This window comes from Wyeomyia smithii, chromosome 2 (assembly GCF_029784165.1).
Source record: "Wyeomyia smithii strain HCP4-BCI-WySm-NY-G18 chromosome 2, ASM2978416v1, whole genome shotgun sequence".
Taxonomy (NCBI): Eukaryota; Metazoa; Arthropoda; class Insecta; order Diptera; family Culicidae; genus Wyeomyia; species Wyeomyia smithii.
In genome coordinates this window covers 80,601,005-80,617,425 of record NC_073695.1, presented here as the reverse complement: position 1 = coordinate 80,617,425, position 16,421 = coordinate 80,601,005, and the positions used below count along the sequence as shown (strand labels likewise).

At 37.1% G+C, this 16,421-nt stretch overlaps 1 protein-coding gene across 6 annotated transcripts in view; it reads left to right on the top strand.

The window, feature by feature from the left end:
• Positions 1-11,091: 11,091 nt before the first annotated feature.
• The window catches only part of LOC129720769 (tetraspanin-18), an 89,150-nt gene continuing 83,820 nt past the window's right edge, over positions 11,092-16,421 (top strand). For 2 of the 6 annotated variants that reach the window (XM_055672487.1, XM_055672488.1), the window contains exons 1-2: positions 11,099-11,365; positions 12,744-12,828. The gene's annotated coding sequence lies outside the window, so the exon portion shown is untranslated. Of the gene's footprint in view, positions 11,366-11,957; positions 12,026-12,712; positions 12,829-16,421 lie in introns of those variants that run through there. The other 4 variants (XM_055672481.1, XM_055672482.1, XM_055672484.1 and 1 more) reach the window with 4 other exon arrangements.

Genomic DNA, 16,421 nt, shown 5'->3' with positions numbered 1-16,421 from the left:
AACATCAAAACTCTGTTCAAATATCAGTGCATTTCTTAAAATCGGAATAAAATTTTTTATGTTAACAAAATTAAGTTTATCTTAATAAATATTGTGTAGTAATTATTTATAGATTAATTTTTATAGAAAAAACTATTTGTTTGGCTTTCAATTATCAGATGATATAAGTAGGTTGATCCTACTGACAATGTTTTTCGACTTTTTCATATGCACAAGCAATGTATTTAGGTACAAATAAAAACAACATAACAAAAGAAATTGGACAATCAACATATTGTTTCAATTAATTTTATTATAACAAATGTTTATTGAAAGAAATTTACAAGATCTCATAATTCCTTCCTGATCCGTACTTGCTAGAGGCTTGCTGAATTTATGATTATTCTAGATAATGCAATGTTTTGCGAATTAAGAGTGAATTTTTATCTTATTCGAAAACTAACAACAAATAGTTCAAAAATGCAAAACTCACGGTATGATATGATGGTTTTCCGTCTTCTCTAAAATAAAAAGTATAATAAACCACTCTAAGAGTGAAATGAACAAATTCATGCTTGGATACTTTTTATTCGGCGCAAGTGTTGAAATCAGTATAAATTTCTGGAGAACCTGCATCAACATAAAACTGGTAATCAATGCATCAAACATGCTGCATTAAAATTGAAATTTCTCCAAAATTAAAGCAGATAGAGAGTTGATGTCAAAGAATAAACAATAGAGCAGTGAAAAATGTTCAATTTGAACTAAAAAATAATAATGTTAACCACGTTTTTTGTGAGAAAACATTTAAATACATTTAAAACAGCACTAGTTTTAAACATTTTTGCCTTCAAATTGTAATTTCAGCATTTAGACACGTAGAAGCTAAATCTAGCGAAAAACTTTCTTAGCTTTCAAATGAAACTAAGAGAATTGTTCTAAGTTTTATGACCCCAATCTCTGGGGCCCAGAGTTAGAGCCACTTTATGGGAGACTATCCAATAAACTTCAAAGTGGAATAACGCCGAGTAGTTTAACGTTAGGGCATATGCGTAGAAGAATTGTTTTCATCAAATGTGGCCCTCTATCAGCCTCTAAAACATTCCCAACAAGGAACCAATCACCTTGTATAGGCTTCATCGGGAAATGTGTTAATCAAGCTCAAGACTATGAGTGACGCATGAAAAATATTGAACTCGAATGCGGAAAGTAGTTGCCATGATAACCATTTGCAAAAATGATTAATCAAATTTAACCCTGAAAAGATAGTCTCCGTCAATGCGACTCTTCATTCAGCAATATCCCCTAGTATTTTTTCCCAACAGTGCGTCGTTTTTTCTCGTTCATTTTTAATCAACAAAAAAAATCAAAACCTGAATTTAATAACTATTCATCAAAAGTTTATGAATACAAACTTATGAATACAAACTTGTTTTTATTTATTTAAACGATGTGAGTCATATAAAAATACACTTAAGTCTTTTTTAGGCGGGGGAAACGTAGCGCGTGAAAAAACACGCAAATTTTTAAATACGCGTAAAACACCGCGTAAATTTTGGAATCCACGTAGAAAAAACTTTATTTGCTCAAAGTTTTTAATCTTTTCTGCTAATTACTTTCGAAAAGAAATCAATACAAGGGTTTTTACACCTGCGAATCAAACTGAAAATCAAGAAAAATTATAAAAAGGTTGGGTCAAATCAGTGGATACTCAGTTTATAGTGAGTAAAAAACGACATTTCAATGGAATCTACGTACAAAAAATCGCGTAAATTCCAAAATCTTTGTAAAAACCGCGTCAATTCTAAATTCGCATGAACAAAAACCGCATAATAAAGACTTTAGTGTATGATAATCTTCACAGGGCGTAATCCTATGTTCTTGACTCGCTCCCGTTTTTTGTGCTGCTTAAGTTTTAATTTATAATGATGTGAACAGCTTTTGAAAACAGGCAGTGATGGGAACCTTTTTTTCTGGCATCACCAGGTTTGTAAGTATACGAACAATTTTATTGATTTACAGTTTATTAGGCTAATAATAAACGAATATTGACTGAACTATAGCTGGATAAGCAGTTGTTCAATTTTTATTTTCGTATTTTCATTTTCCTGAAAACTGAATTCTTGGCGAAAAGTAAATTTGAAAATACAAACCATGTTTTAAATTATAACAAAAAATAATTAAATTTTTTCTCGATTTTCTTGTTTTGCTGAACTCATTCTGAAACTTTTCGTAAAATGTTCAGGGTGGAGAGATGTAACACGATTTTATTTGAAGTTACATCCTAAGAACATTTAAATTTTTTGAGGAAAAATGATGTTCCAATGATATGATATGATTCAAATAGTAATTTCGAATCATAAAGCCCTTGGTTTTTTTTTAGTTTAAAAATAGTTTATTTGACACGGCACGATACAAATTATGTTTAACTGAGCCAAGTACATGTTTTTTTTAATTTTAAGTTAGCAGGGAAAAGAGGGAGGCACATTTTTTATATCTCGCGGCCGACTACGAGCTAGTGGGGATTTAAGGTGAGAAGAGGGGAGTTACAATTTTTAACTATATTGAGTTACAGGATTCATTTATTTGTACATGGCTAAGCAGTGATGTTCCATTTGAGCAGTTTTGGTCTGAGGTGTCTGCGTGAACATGAAGGAGCCGAGTCTTCATTTTAGTGTCTCCACCATGGTGTATCATTTTCATTCATTTTATGACGGGAATTGTAATCTAGCAAATAGATAAAAAAAATCAAATTTTAATGTCAGCGTTTTTCAGAAAGCAGTATAGCTGTGTCATGTACTGGAGATCACCGCTCCCCAGAATGTCTCTAACGGGTACGTTCGGTTGTTTTCCTCGGGCCCGAAGGGAATCTATAAGCTCGGACCTTACACCACAGTATTCGGTACACGACCAAACAACATGCTCGATGTCATGGTAGCCATCGCCACAAACGCAGTGATTACTGTCTACAAGCCCTATACGAAAGAGATGCGTGTTTAACGTGTAGTGATTGGACATAAGTCTGGACATCACGCGAATGAAGTCCCGACCTACATCCAACCCCTTGAACCATGCTTTCGTCGATACTTTAGGAAAAATGAAATATAGCCACCGTCTCAGTTCATCTGAGTTCCATGATAATTGCCAACTGTTGAGTGTTCTCTGACGCAAAATGCTATAAAATTCATCATAAGCAATTGGTCTTACATAAATATCGCCATCAATAGCACCCACCTTAGCTAAAGCGTCAGCCTTTTCATTGCCCGGAATGGAACAATGAGAAGGGACCCACGCTAAGGTAACCCGGTAATTTTTATCTGTTAAAGCACTTAAAAACCGCCGTATTTTCCCCAGGAAATACGGGGTGTGCTTCACAGTCTTCATTGATCGCAGAGCCTCAATGGCACTGAGACTGTCTGTGAAGATGTAGTAGTGGTCTATGGGCAGGGTTTCGATGATCCCAAGAGAGTACTGAATAGCAGCAAGTTCTGCGACGTACACGGAAGCAGGAGCATCGAGTTTGTAGGAGGCGGTAAAATTTTCGTGGAAAACACCGAAGCCAGTGGACTCATCTAGATTAGATCCGTCAGTATAAAACATTTCATCACAACTCACATGTTTAAACTTATTTGAAAAAATCTTAGGGATCTCTTGTGGGCGCCATTGATCCGGGATACCAATAATGTATTCTTTCATGGTGGTGTCGAAGAATATAGCATTGTTAGAAGTATCTAAAGGTGCGACACTGAAGGGAACGTATGAAGAAGGGTTAATATCTTGAGCCATGTAGTCAAAATATAAAGTCATAAATCTAATTTGGGATTGAAGGTCGACCAACCTCTCGAATTTTTTCAATTACTAATGTGTTCATGACCGTGCATCGAATTAGTAACCGGTAAGAAAGATTCCAAAAACGATGTTTCAACGGACGAATACCCGCTAGCACTTCAAGACTCATCGTATGGGTCGACTGCATGCAACCCAAGGCAATACTCAAACAACGATGTTGTATTCTCTCTAATTTTATAATGTGCGTGTTCGCGGCGGAGCGAAAGCAGAACAGCCGTACTCAAGAACTGACAATATCGTTGTTTGGTATAACCTTAGAAGGTCTCCTGGGTGAGCACCCCACCAAGTTCCGGTAATCGTACGAAGAAAATTAATCCTCTGTTGGCATTTTTGTGTCAGATTCCCAATATGACAAGCCCAGGTGCATTTAGAGTCGAACCAGACCCCGAGATATTTAGCGACTAAAACCTGAGAGATCGTTTTACCCGTTAGTAGGAGCTGCAGCTGAGCTGGGTTATGCTTCCTAGAAAAAACGACCAGCTCAGTTTTCTCCGGAGAAAATTCGATACCCATCTTAAGAGCCCATTCAGACAAATTGTCTAAGGTATCTTGCAATGGTCCTTGCAGATCGCTAGCCTTGCTACCAGTAATGGATACAACGCTATCGTCTGCAAGTTGCCTTAGCGTGCATGAATTTGCAAGACATTCATCGATGTCATTGACGTAAAAATTATATAAGAGAGGACTTAAACATGAGCCCTGGGGGAGGCCCATGTAACTAATTCGGGAAGTTGTCGAATCGCCATGTGAGAAATGCATATGCTTTTCTGACAACAAATTGAGCAAAAAGTTATTCAAATTTGGTGAAAGTCCCTGCGAATGAAGTTTCGCGCTTAAAACTGCTACAGAGACAGAGTCAAAAGCCCCCTTAATATCCATGAACGCAGAAGCCATTTGCTCTTTTCGAGCAAAGGCTAGTTGAATTTCAGTAGAAAGCAACGCTAGGCAATCGTTCGTCCCTTTGCCCCGGCGAAAGCCAAATTGAGTATCTGAAAGTAACCCGTTTGTTACGACCCATTTGTCTAACCGTAAGAGGATATTTTCTCCATTAATTTCCGGAGGCAAGAGAGCATCGCAATCGGCCTATATGAATTGTGATTAGAGGCAGGTTTCCCGGGTTTCCGAATAGCAATGACTTTTACCTCCCTCCAGCCATGCGGAACAATATTTAGCTCAAGAAACTTGTTGAACAAATTCAACAAGCGTCTTTTTGCAGAGTCGGGTAGATTCTTCAACAGGTTGAATTTTATTCTATCTAACCCTGGAGCCTTATTGTTGCACGACAGGAGAGCCATTGAAAATTCCAACATCGAGAATGGAGGCTCTTTCGTAGTTACTAATAACGCGTCGCGAAAGGTTTTCTGTTCCGGTACAGAGTCCGGACAGACCTTTTTGGCAAAATCGAGTATCCAGCGATCTGAATACTCCTCACTTTCATTCGAAACGTCACGGTTCCGCATGCGCCTGGCGGTATCCCAAAGAGTGCTCATCGCTGTTTCCCTCGACAACGCGTTTACGAACCGCCGCCAGTACCCGCGTTTTTTCGCCTTTACTAAGCTCTTCATCTGCCTGCCCAGTGCCTCGTACTTTCGAAGCAGGTTGACAGTGCCGTACTCCCGGTAGTCCTTATACGCCGCGGACCTTCGCGCGTACAGCTCAGAGCACTCTTTGTCCCACCATTTGTTGGGAGGGCGCTGTCTAATCGTAACCCCGGGTATCGGTTTCGTCTGAGCTTGAGTCGCGGCGTCGGTTATCAAGCCAGCTAAGAACGCGTATTCTTCCTCCGGAGTAAGTTCCTCGTGAGTCTCGATAGATTGCGCTATAATAGACTCATAACACTTCCAATCAATATTACGTGTAAGGTCGTAGGAAATATGGATTGGGTTCGGGGGAGTTGAACCATTAGCAATTGATATAACGATTGGAAGATGATCACTACCGTGGGGATCGTTGACTTTCCACTGGCAATCTAACGCTAGTGATGTCGAGCAGAGGGATAGGTCAAGCACGCTTTCACGTGCTGGAGGATTAGGTACACGTGTCGCTTCCCCAGTATTCAAAACTGTCATATTGAAGTCGTCGATCGGTTGTCGTCGTACAGCGACCCCCATAGCGAACAGTGAGAGTTAAAATCTCCCAATATCGGAAAAGGCGCGGGAAGCAACTCTGCTATATCAGTGAGATGCCTCTGTTCAATCCGCGCGGATGGAGGGATATATAACGAAACAAGGCATAGGTCTTTTCCATTCATATTCATTTGAATGGCAACAACTTCAATATTCGAGATCGAGGGGGGGTTGATTCTGAAAAAAGAATAGCACTTTTTGATCCCTAAAAGTACCCCTCCACCGTGTGAGTCTCGATCTCGACGAATGATGTTGAAATCGTGGAAATTAAGTTGGTCATTTGAACTGAGAAAAGTTTCACAGAGCGCGAACGCATCACAATTGTATGTGTCAAATGTGAAAATAAATCGAATTTGGGGATGATACTTCTGCAGTTCCACTGTAACACAGTGACAAAATTCTTAACCTCTTTCGACGTATTAGTCATCGAAAGATACGATAGCTGAAATGAGGGGCCAAGTTGCTGTGAGTTGCTTCAAATAGGTTTTCACTGTAGGGAGAAGGGCAAGAAGAATGTTTTGAAGGGGATCTGGTATGTTGAATGTTTTAAATATCCAGTCCACAATATCAGAGAATTTTATGAACCCTGTTTCTTTTATGTCTTCTGATCGAGAAATGGGTGCACGAGGGGTTTTTGGTGCCCCAGGAAGCGGTGGGTACTCCTGGTTTGATTTGAAATTAAAACCGGGGGGTACTTGCTTCGGTTTTTCTTCACCGCTTCCTTTTTGTGTTGTCTTATTGGTCATTCCGCTAGGGGTTATCTTACGACCTTTGCGAGAAAGATTAGGAGAGTTGAGCATTCTCCTCTTCCTAGATCCCTCTGGCAAGGCATAAGAACACCCTTCGACGGGATCGTCAGATGTACCCTCATCGGTTGGCAAAAAGAAAAAGATGTTTCCTGTCGAGGGTGGCTCAGCCCTCTTAAGCATTTCTGCAAAAGAGCGCTTTGATCGTTCCTTAAGGGAACGCTTAATTTTTTCCTCGCGCTGTTTGTACGCGGGACACGCCGAAAGGTCATACCGAGGTCCCTCGCAGTAAAGACACTTTTCAGTATCCTCACTGCAAGCGGTCTCAGCATGATTGCCTCCGCACTTGCTGCAGCGTGCCTTGTTGCAGCAGTAGGTGGCTGTATGACCTAACTGCTTGCAGTTTTGGCAATGCATGACCCGCGGTACGAACAGGCGTACGGGCAGACGAACCCTGTCCAAAGAGATGTAGTTCGGCAGTGCGGATCCGGCGAATGTTACACGGAAGGAATCAGAAGGAAGGAATTTCTTCTTCCCTTCTTCGATGGATACTGAATGCAATTGCTTGACATCCAGTATCTTTACATCTTGAATCAGGGGGTTCTTGAAGCAGCCAACCCCGTGACGCAAAATGTCATCGACCGTGAGGCTTCCTTCGGTAACCACACCGTCGATCTCCACGTCCTTGGCAGGGATGTACACGCGGTACTCTCTCGTGAAGAGCTCGTAGCTAGCAATTGCGTTTGCTTGCTTCAAGCTACTCACGACAACTCGCAGTTTGTTCGGCCTAACCTTTGTAATTTCGGTTACGTCCGAAAACTGTTTTGTATAATGTTAAGAGGCTTCTTTATGGGCCTAAAGAAAACTACGAACGGACCTTTCGAAGCATCTGGGTAAGCTTTCACCCGTGTTGCCGGTACCCTTGGTACGGGGCTAGGTAGCGGGGAAGGTAGAGGGGAATTGATGGGGGAGATCTCAATCTCTTCCCCATTTTTTTCCACATCCAGGAATAGTTGCACCTGCATGTCGTCCATTTTGCGGGAGCGTTACGCTCTACCGCACACAAACGATAAATATTCGAATGTGGGGGGGGGGGGGGATCAAGTAGTTGATATTAAATTTTAAAAACAATTTTTCAAACTACAATGGATTAAAATAAAAAAAAAGACAGTAATACTAATACTAATAACAATAGTAATAATAGTAATAATAATAATAATTATAATAATAATAATAAAAATAACAATAATAATGATAATAATTATAATAATAACAATAATAATAATAATATTAATAATAATGATAAAAATTCTAAAGTGAATACTTCACCGAACGTCTAAGTCACGACCTCACGGCTGATAGTTGGATTAATCGAGTGTCTCCGCAGAACAAACAATGTCGATCCAGCTTCGTGTTGTGACACAGTGGCCGTATCTTACACTCGACCTTGTAGATGCCACTTGTAGTTGACTTCCACTCGCTCGATCGTATGATGGTCCGTGCTGCTAGCGGGGTAACAGCGGTGCGGGAGAATTATTCTTGCTGATAAATCAGCTGCGTATCAGATCACTGGCGGGGTAGCCTGCCCCTACCAGTGTGCAGAAGATGTTTCTGCCGATAAACTGCAGGCTATTGTTATCGCGCAGCACAAGAACTAATCGACAAAAAAACACCCGTACGATAACTCGTGTATTGTTATCTTGCGAATCAAACGGAGATAAACAATTGCGTCTAATCAAAAACAAAACAACGAATGATAAAGCCCTTGGTGACATCTGTGAAATCTTTTTAAATGCATTCGTTTAGGAGATATTTCAAAATTTGGTGTGAAGAATATTTGTTTTTATTGAAAATACGTCTTTCTGTAAGTTCTTGCAGTTGCATTGATAACAATGTGATACAGCGATTTAGAACTTCTGAAGTGACCTAGTGTAGGTTGTAGGTCTTGTTGAGTGTAACATTCGCTCATACTAGAAATTTTCCAAACACCCCCAAAATCTGAAGTTATGGTCAAAATAAGATTTTTTGGACTTCAGCGCACATAATATTTTTTAACTCAGTCATTTATCAACCGATTTTCAATAACAAAGCAGTTTTAGAAAGAAAAAAAAGAGCTTTCAAAATATGTACAGATTTGTTCTAATATCAATAAAACATGTTGAATTATTTGAGCTTAAATATAATTTTTTAGATTTTTTCACGCAATTTTTCAATTTAATTGTCAATTTTCCGTCTATTTTTGTGAGAAACATGCCACACATATACTATAATTTTGAAAGTTTATTCAATTTCGAATCAATTGAAAGTAGTTTTGTAAAAATCGGTTGATATTTGGCTAAGTTATAATTTTTTAAGTAAACCAGAATTTTTGGCTTCTATCGCGCAATTATTTCACGGAGCTACAAATGATGAAAAAGTGCAAGAACTTTTGATGTGACTTAGTGTGGGTTGTAGCTTTAGTCAAATGTTACTTTTCGCGTTTACTTGAAGTTTTTCAAATACCCCGAAAATAATTAGTTATGGTCGAAACCCTGTTTTTTACCTTAGCTCACATTTTTATGTTTAATTCAGTTATTTTTCAACCAATTTTTTATATTTTGGCTGTTTTGAAAAGGCGAAAAATAGAACTCTTGAAACATATAAATAAGTCTAAAGAGTTTACCTATACGTGATGATTAGTTTTAAATAAAATAAGATGATTCATATTCAATAAAATTAGATGATTTATTTTTTTTTAAATTTTACCTATATGTGATGAATAGTTTTAAAAAAAATAAAATAGTTTATGTTTTTTTTAAATTTTTCAAATTTATTCGCAATTTTTTACACATTTTTGTCATGAACGAGCTTTAGTTGCTGTGGAATTTGAAAAGTACATTTAGTGCCAAACGAAAACGGTATATGTTGTTTATGAAAATCTGTTATAATTTGGCTGAGATATGACTTGATGTTTTCATGAAATCATTTCTCAGCATAATTATAACAAATTTTCATTAACAACACCTATTATTTTCGTTTGGTACTAAAAAGAACTTTTCAAATTTTACAGCAATTGAAGCTCCATCATTACAAAAATGTGTGAAAAATTGCGAATAAGTTTAGAAAAATTTGAAAATAACATAAACCATTTTATTCATTTTAAAACTATCATCACATAAAGGTAAAGTTTTTAGGCATATTTATATGTTTCAAATGCTCTATTTTTCGCCTTTCCAAAACAGCCAAAATGTGAAAAATCGGTTGAAAAATAACCGTATTAAACATAAAAATGTGAGTTAAGGTAAAAAACAGGGTTTTAACCATAACTTATAATTTTCGGGGTATTTGAAAAACTTCAAGTAAACGCGCAAGTAACACTTGACTAAAGATACAACCCACACTAAGTCACATCAAAAGTTCTTGCATTTTTTCATCATTTGTAGCACCATGAAATAAATGTGCGATAGAAGCCAAAAATTTTGGTTTTCTTTATAAAATATATAATTTAGCCAAATATCAACCGATTTCCACAAAACTGCTTTCATTTGATTCGAAATTGAATATACTTTTGAAATTATAGTGTATTTGTGGTATGTTTCCCACAAAAATAGACGGCAAATTTAAAATTAAATTGAAAAATTGCGTGAAAAAGTCTATAAAATTAGATATAAACTCAAATAACTTAGCATGTTTTATTGATATTAGAACAAACCTGTATATATTTTGAAAGCTCTATTTGTGCTCTTTTTAAAACTGCTTTAATATTGAAAATCGGTTGACAAATGACTGAGTTAAAAAATATTATACGCGCTGAGGTCCAAAAAACCGTTTTTTGACCATAACTTCAGATTTTGGGAGTGTTTAGAAAATTTCTAGTATGAGCGAATGTTACACTCAACAAGACCTACAACCTACACTAGGTTACTTCAGAAGTTCTTGCATTTTTTTTCATTTGTAGCACAGTGTAATACATTCATCAATGTAATTCACTTCTAGACAGCAAAAATATTGGAGGAATAGTTTAGAAGTTGTTGTAATGTTTACGTGAATGGAGAAAACCTTTTGACTTTAAAAAGATTGGTTGAACAATTCAAAGGACGCAGATGGTATGGAATAACTCACGTACAAAATACCAAATTTGTTCTGGCGATGTAGCAGTTTTGCACTTAAAATGTTCGTGTAGAGCAAAATGGTGTAGCACCAGCACCACCGCCGCAACGACATAAGCTACACACACGATGCAAGAGCGAAATAATGTTGCTTGAGCATGAGAGCATGTGCTGCTACATGCACAGCATATTTTCTTAACCTACACGATATGCTGTAGCTGTACACACTGGCTCCCCTATTATTGCATTTCAACAACCGCCAGCATAGTCAGTTAATCTTGCACATCGTGGTATCAGTCACTTGCGTGAGATCATCGAATACGGTAGTGTCGTCGTTTGTTGTTGAAACGATCGTTTTGTTGTTTTTCTGCGCTATTCTCACAGCACAGCAAACGTGTGCGTCGTAGTTTGTGTTCGGCTGTGAAGGGTTCCAACTGTTTCTGTTTTTTTGGTGGCTCAGTCTAGATCGAGTTCTTCGCCAGTGGAGAAGTTTCCTTTCACTTATTTGTGTGCGTTCGTAGCAAGCAGTGCTAGGAGTTTAGTGCTTTCAGTGCTACGTGAAGCAAACCCGAAACAGGTTTGTGCGACTTTTCTCCTTTCGCTGGCGGTTTTGGTTTTAGATTGTTGTTCTTCGCTGGAAGGATGTTTTTCCACAATTGCCGCTAAAAGTGTGCTAATAAAAACCGACTGCGAATTTTTCTGACGAATGGCTGCCCGCTGATTGGTGGCAAGAACGAAATGCGAAGGAACGTGGTGTGATGTGTTATTTTTGTGCTTGTTAGTTCAATCAATTGAGATCGCACAGAAACAAATGAAATAGTTTGTGAGCGCACGGCAGCCAAGAAGAGGAAATTCAATCAGCTGAATAGAGCAGCAGAATGAAGACGGAATACAAAAAAAAAAGCGGTGGACGATTTCTGCAACACCAGTGATAAACCTGCTTATTTGCAATCGAAAGAAATTGAAGCAGCAAAGTGAAGCGAATGCGTGGATATAAATATATTCACCCGCTCGTTATTTCATTATCGGTTCATTAGCGGCATTAGGCAACTTCAATTGAATTTCGGTGGTGCTTGAACATGCTGAAACCGATTGATAGAATACACACTGAACTGTCGGCAAATGTTTAAACGTTTCATTTAGAGCTTCATATCATTTATGTGTTTCAGAGATGTTAAATTTTCGCACAATGTGTTCCATGAAGATTTTTTAACCAAACCAATTTAGTTGAAATTATGTTAGTATTTTAATATTATAACTAAGGTAGCTTTGCTCTGTTTAGAAAGCATTGCTTAATTGTTGTATTCAACATAATTTTCAACAGATCTCAAAACGCTTATGTGTTTCTGTAGCTTAGTTTACATAGATGCTCATCCTCCGAGTTAGCCATTGATAAGATAGGGTTATTTCATCATAGCACTACGTCATGTGTTTGAGATAGGTTTGCAGCAGAGTCTATGTTTATAATAAGAGTCCCGCAAAGATGAAACCAAAGGAACCAAGTCAGTGTCAAACGAGGGTACCAATCGAGCAATGTAAATGAACAAGGTGATAATGTTAGGAGTGGATGAAAAGTGTTGTAATTGAGCGTAATAAAGAAAATGTGTTTTCCCGAAGTTTTACTTACAAATTTAAATCCAACATTAAACCTGTACACTGGTTCACTTAAATTCAACAAAACATCTCCAGTGTAAACTTTCAAAACTGTGTACCTTGTGAAGAATTTCAAAAAATGATATTTGCTTATGCATGGTGAAAAACAGAACTGTATAGTTCTTGGCAACAAACGGCACAAAAACTGTGTTGCCGAAACGATAGATTTTCTCTTCGCGCGACTCTATATACACATAGACTCTGGTTTGCAGTACTCTTCGTGTGTGATTGTAAAGAAGATGTTTATTCTTGTTTTTTATTGTTTATATAGTTGTCAGCGAACTGAATTTTATAACTTGCAGTGTTAGTGTCTGGTACGAAGGAATTATCATCACGAGAGCTGATTAGACTGTTGAGACACTGTGCTGTTATATTTCACTGAATCTGGTGAGTAACTGTGGCTTTTGAACAATTTCGAAACAAATGTAACTAAACTACATACCTGAAAGAGGAATAATAGCATCCATGTCGTAATGCTAACAGAAACAAAACCAAGATGCTTACGCCATAGTTTGTGGTTGTCAAAAACCTACACAAACAGGTTACTTTGCATTACAGTTGACGAAGAACGGAAAGTAGTGGGCAACTTTTTCTCCTTAAAATTAGATGTGCAGAAACATATGATTGAGAATTGATAGAAAACTATTCGATCTTCAATTTAAAACACAATTTGTACCAATTGTGCTTGTGTAAATGACATTTTTTGACAAACAAATGATTGTTTGACAACAAGACGCACGAGTCACAAGGTAACACAGCCCGCTGTGACAAGCAAGTGATCGTAGGTTCGAATCTTATTAAAACTCAGGCCATTCGATGTCAACGGACTTGGTACGTGAAATCGAATGTTTTTTGAGAACTAAACTGCAATTTTCTCTCTGAAATGTGTAATAAGCAGGGGTTTTGTTGTTAACTGAAATAAATATTGAAGTCTACTCTGCAAGTTGGTCTTTAACACCAAGCATCTTAGTCTTTTAGTTTAGTTGCTGTTTCACTTTATCAGCAATAAGCTGCGCCTTTATTTAGCGTTGTAAGATTCACATAAGATTCCGCTCCACTGATTTTTTTTGATGGTGTATAATCAAAACGTCATAGTACTCATATTTAGATTCGACTCGATTATATATCAATCGATTAAATATCATTTAAGATTCGATTTTTATTAGTAAGATTTTTTTCTATTCCAAATATGACTTTCTTTTCACAGCCTTCAAACCACGTGTTCATTCATTATAATTCATCAGTTAACCCTTAACTAGTCCGTTCATCTGATCTGATATCAATATTGTTCAAATCGATTGTGTGTTTCTGAAATAATGAAGTTTCGTGACTTTCACACTTTTAAAACATTACAAACGAAGTTACAGTCCGATATGGTATTATGAGGCAACTAGACCTTTCATTTGACACTAATTTTGTGGAAATCGGTTCAGCCATCTCTGAGAAAAGTGAGTGAGTTTAAGTAGTCTTCGGAATATGTTTCTTTTCATAGTTGGATTTCACATTTTTAAACATAACAGGCAAAGTTATAGTCCGATTGCAAAAAAAAAATCAATAGGGTCTTATGGGGCAAATATACCTTCCATATGACACTGATTTTATGAAAATCGGTCCAGTCATCTCTGAGAAACATGAGTGAGATTAAATAGTCTCCAGAACATAACTTTTGAACCACATGTCCAATCTTTATTAAATTCGAAAGTTAAGGTTTTTTTTTTTTGGTAGCTCGTTCATTTAAAACCGATTTTGTTAAAATTGGTTGTGTAGTTTCCGAGATAATGAACTTTCGTGATTTTCACATTTTGATAAATAACATGCAATCTGAAAATCCGATTACAAAAAAATTTGATAGGGTTTTATGGGCAATTAAACCTTTCATTTGAGAATAATTTTGTGAAAATCAATCAAGCCATCTTTGAGAAAATCGAGTGAGATTTAAAAGTTGCACATACACACACACACACATACAGAAAATGCTCAGCTCGTCGAACTAAGTCGAGTGGTATAAGACATTCGGCCCTCTGGACCACTTTTATATCTTAGGTTTTGCCAGTGATTGCTATACCTTTCTAGGAGAAAGACAAAAAAAACACGAGTAAAAAAAGTTACTATACGAGCAAGAAGATTCTAATTTTTGGTATTCCACATTTATTCAATATCTGAGATCAATCGTGGAATTCGAAGTCTGTATATTCAAAATCGGAATAGATGTTTACATATTCGATAGTTTTAAAATTCATAATTCCAATTTTTTCGGTTCTCTATCGGCATTATAGAGTCTAGCCAGGCTTACAGATGAGACGAAAATCCTCAACTAATCTTCAACCCAACATTTTTCCATCTTGAAATTTTGACGAAAACACGAAAAGTTTTAAGCAACAGTTGTGAATTCTATTTGATCGTTATAACGAAAGAAAATTATTGTAATCTTATAGTTATAATTTTCAAAAAAAAATTTAAATGCAATATTTAATCTATGTTTAAGGTGTAATCGTTCTAATGATATAGTAAATATTCAAAACATATACAGGTCGGACTCGATTATATAGAGACTCCATTATATATAATTTTAGACTCGATTATATATAGAAGCAAAAAATTTTTTTACTTGAATTTCAAATATGACTTATCTAGATCTAATATATCGTATGGGAATATCTACAAAATACGTAACGCTTGATAAGAAGGGGAAACAATAGAAAAAAAAAATTGAAAAAAAAAATTTGAAAATTGTTCAAAAAATTAAAAAAAGTAGGAGGTTGTATCCAAGACACGACCGCATAAATAACGTAGAACTACGTACACTATTAACAAATGCATTGAGAGTTTCATTACCCTAGCTTTTTTGGCTGTATTGATCGCTATAAAACTTTAATAAAATCAATATTTTTACTTGGGTAATGAGTTATAATGTCTACTAATGAAGGCCTACGGATTCACAGTTAGCAGATCGTGCCGAGCTAAAAACCATACACAGCACACACACACAAATCATACCATATCATAGACACACACACATCATACCATATCATTATACCATACACACATCATACCATATCATACACACATACACACATGATACCATATCATACACACACAGCAAGTAAGCGACCAATCAGAGGGCGTTATTCTTATTTCAACAAGGCTTGACAATTTTCAATAGTGCAATAGCTCGTAGTTTCAAACAACATTTTTCTGCATTTGGGCAGATGCGTGTATAATTTTCCAATCGATTGCTGCAAGAATGAAGAAAATCGGTTGAAAACCAACCGACCTATAAGCATTTGAAAAGGGACAAATTTCGTCCCAGTTTTTCAGTTTGCATCCCTGTGTGGTATGCTAAAGTAAAACGTAGTTCTACGTCAGAAGGCATTTTGCTGTTCAAAATTGGATTTGGTGATGACGATCTTCATGCTGCCTCAACAGTGGGGAAATGATGGCAGTCTGGCGAGGCACGCAGAGAAGAACCGCGCTGCTACTGAGACATGGTGACCAACCACAGCGCAAGTGGTTTATTTAATTTCAAGGCTGCCACAGGCGCAACCCGCTGTTACTTCTGAGTGCTGTATCTGCTTCTACTGCTGTCAACGTTGCGGACGGTCCATTCAGCTCACCTTCCGACTAATGAATGTAGCTAGTTTTACCAGAAACACTCTTTTATAGCCGAAGGGTGCTACGTAATAGGCCACGCCCTCCTTTTCAGTTATTTAATTCTCTAATATTCTTTAGACGAATTATTCCACAATTCGCATTCGATATTTGTTTCCAGCGAATAAACACCGATGGTGCTCTCACACACGCAACGGTTTTAACCCGTATTTTATTGCGGTTTGTAACATCAAGCGATTTCGTTTGCTCGTTGTTGCGTGTTGCATCATGTTGCAATTTGGCAGCTGGGAGACGACGAAATTCAGTTAATGCTAATTGATTGAATCGACTTCATATTACCTCTGCATATTCGAATTCGTTCGAATTGCGTT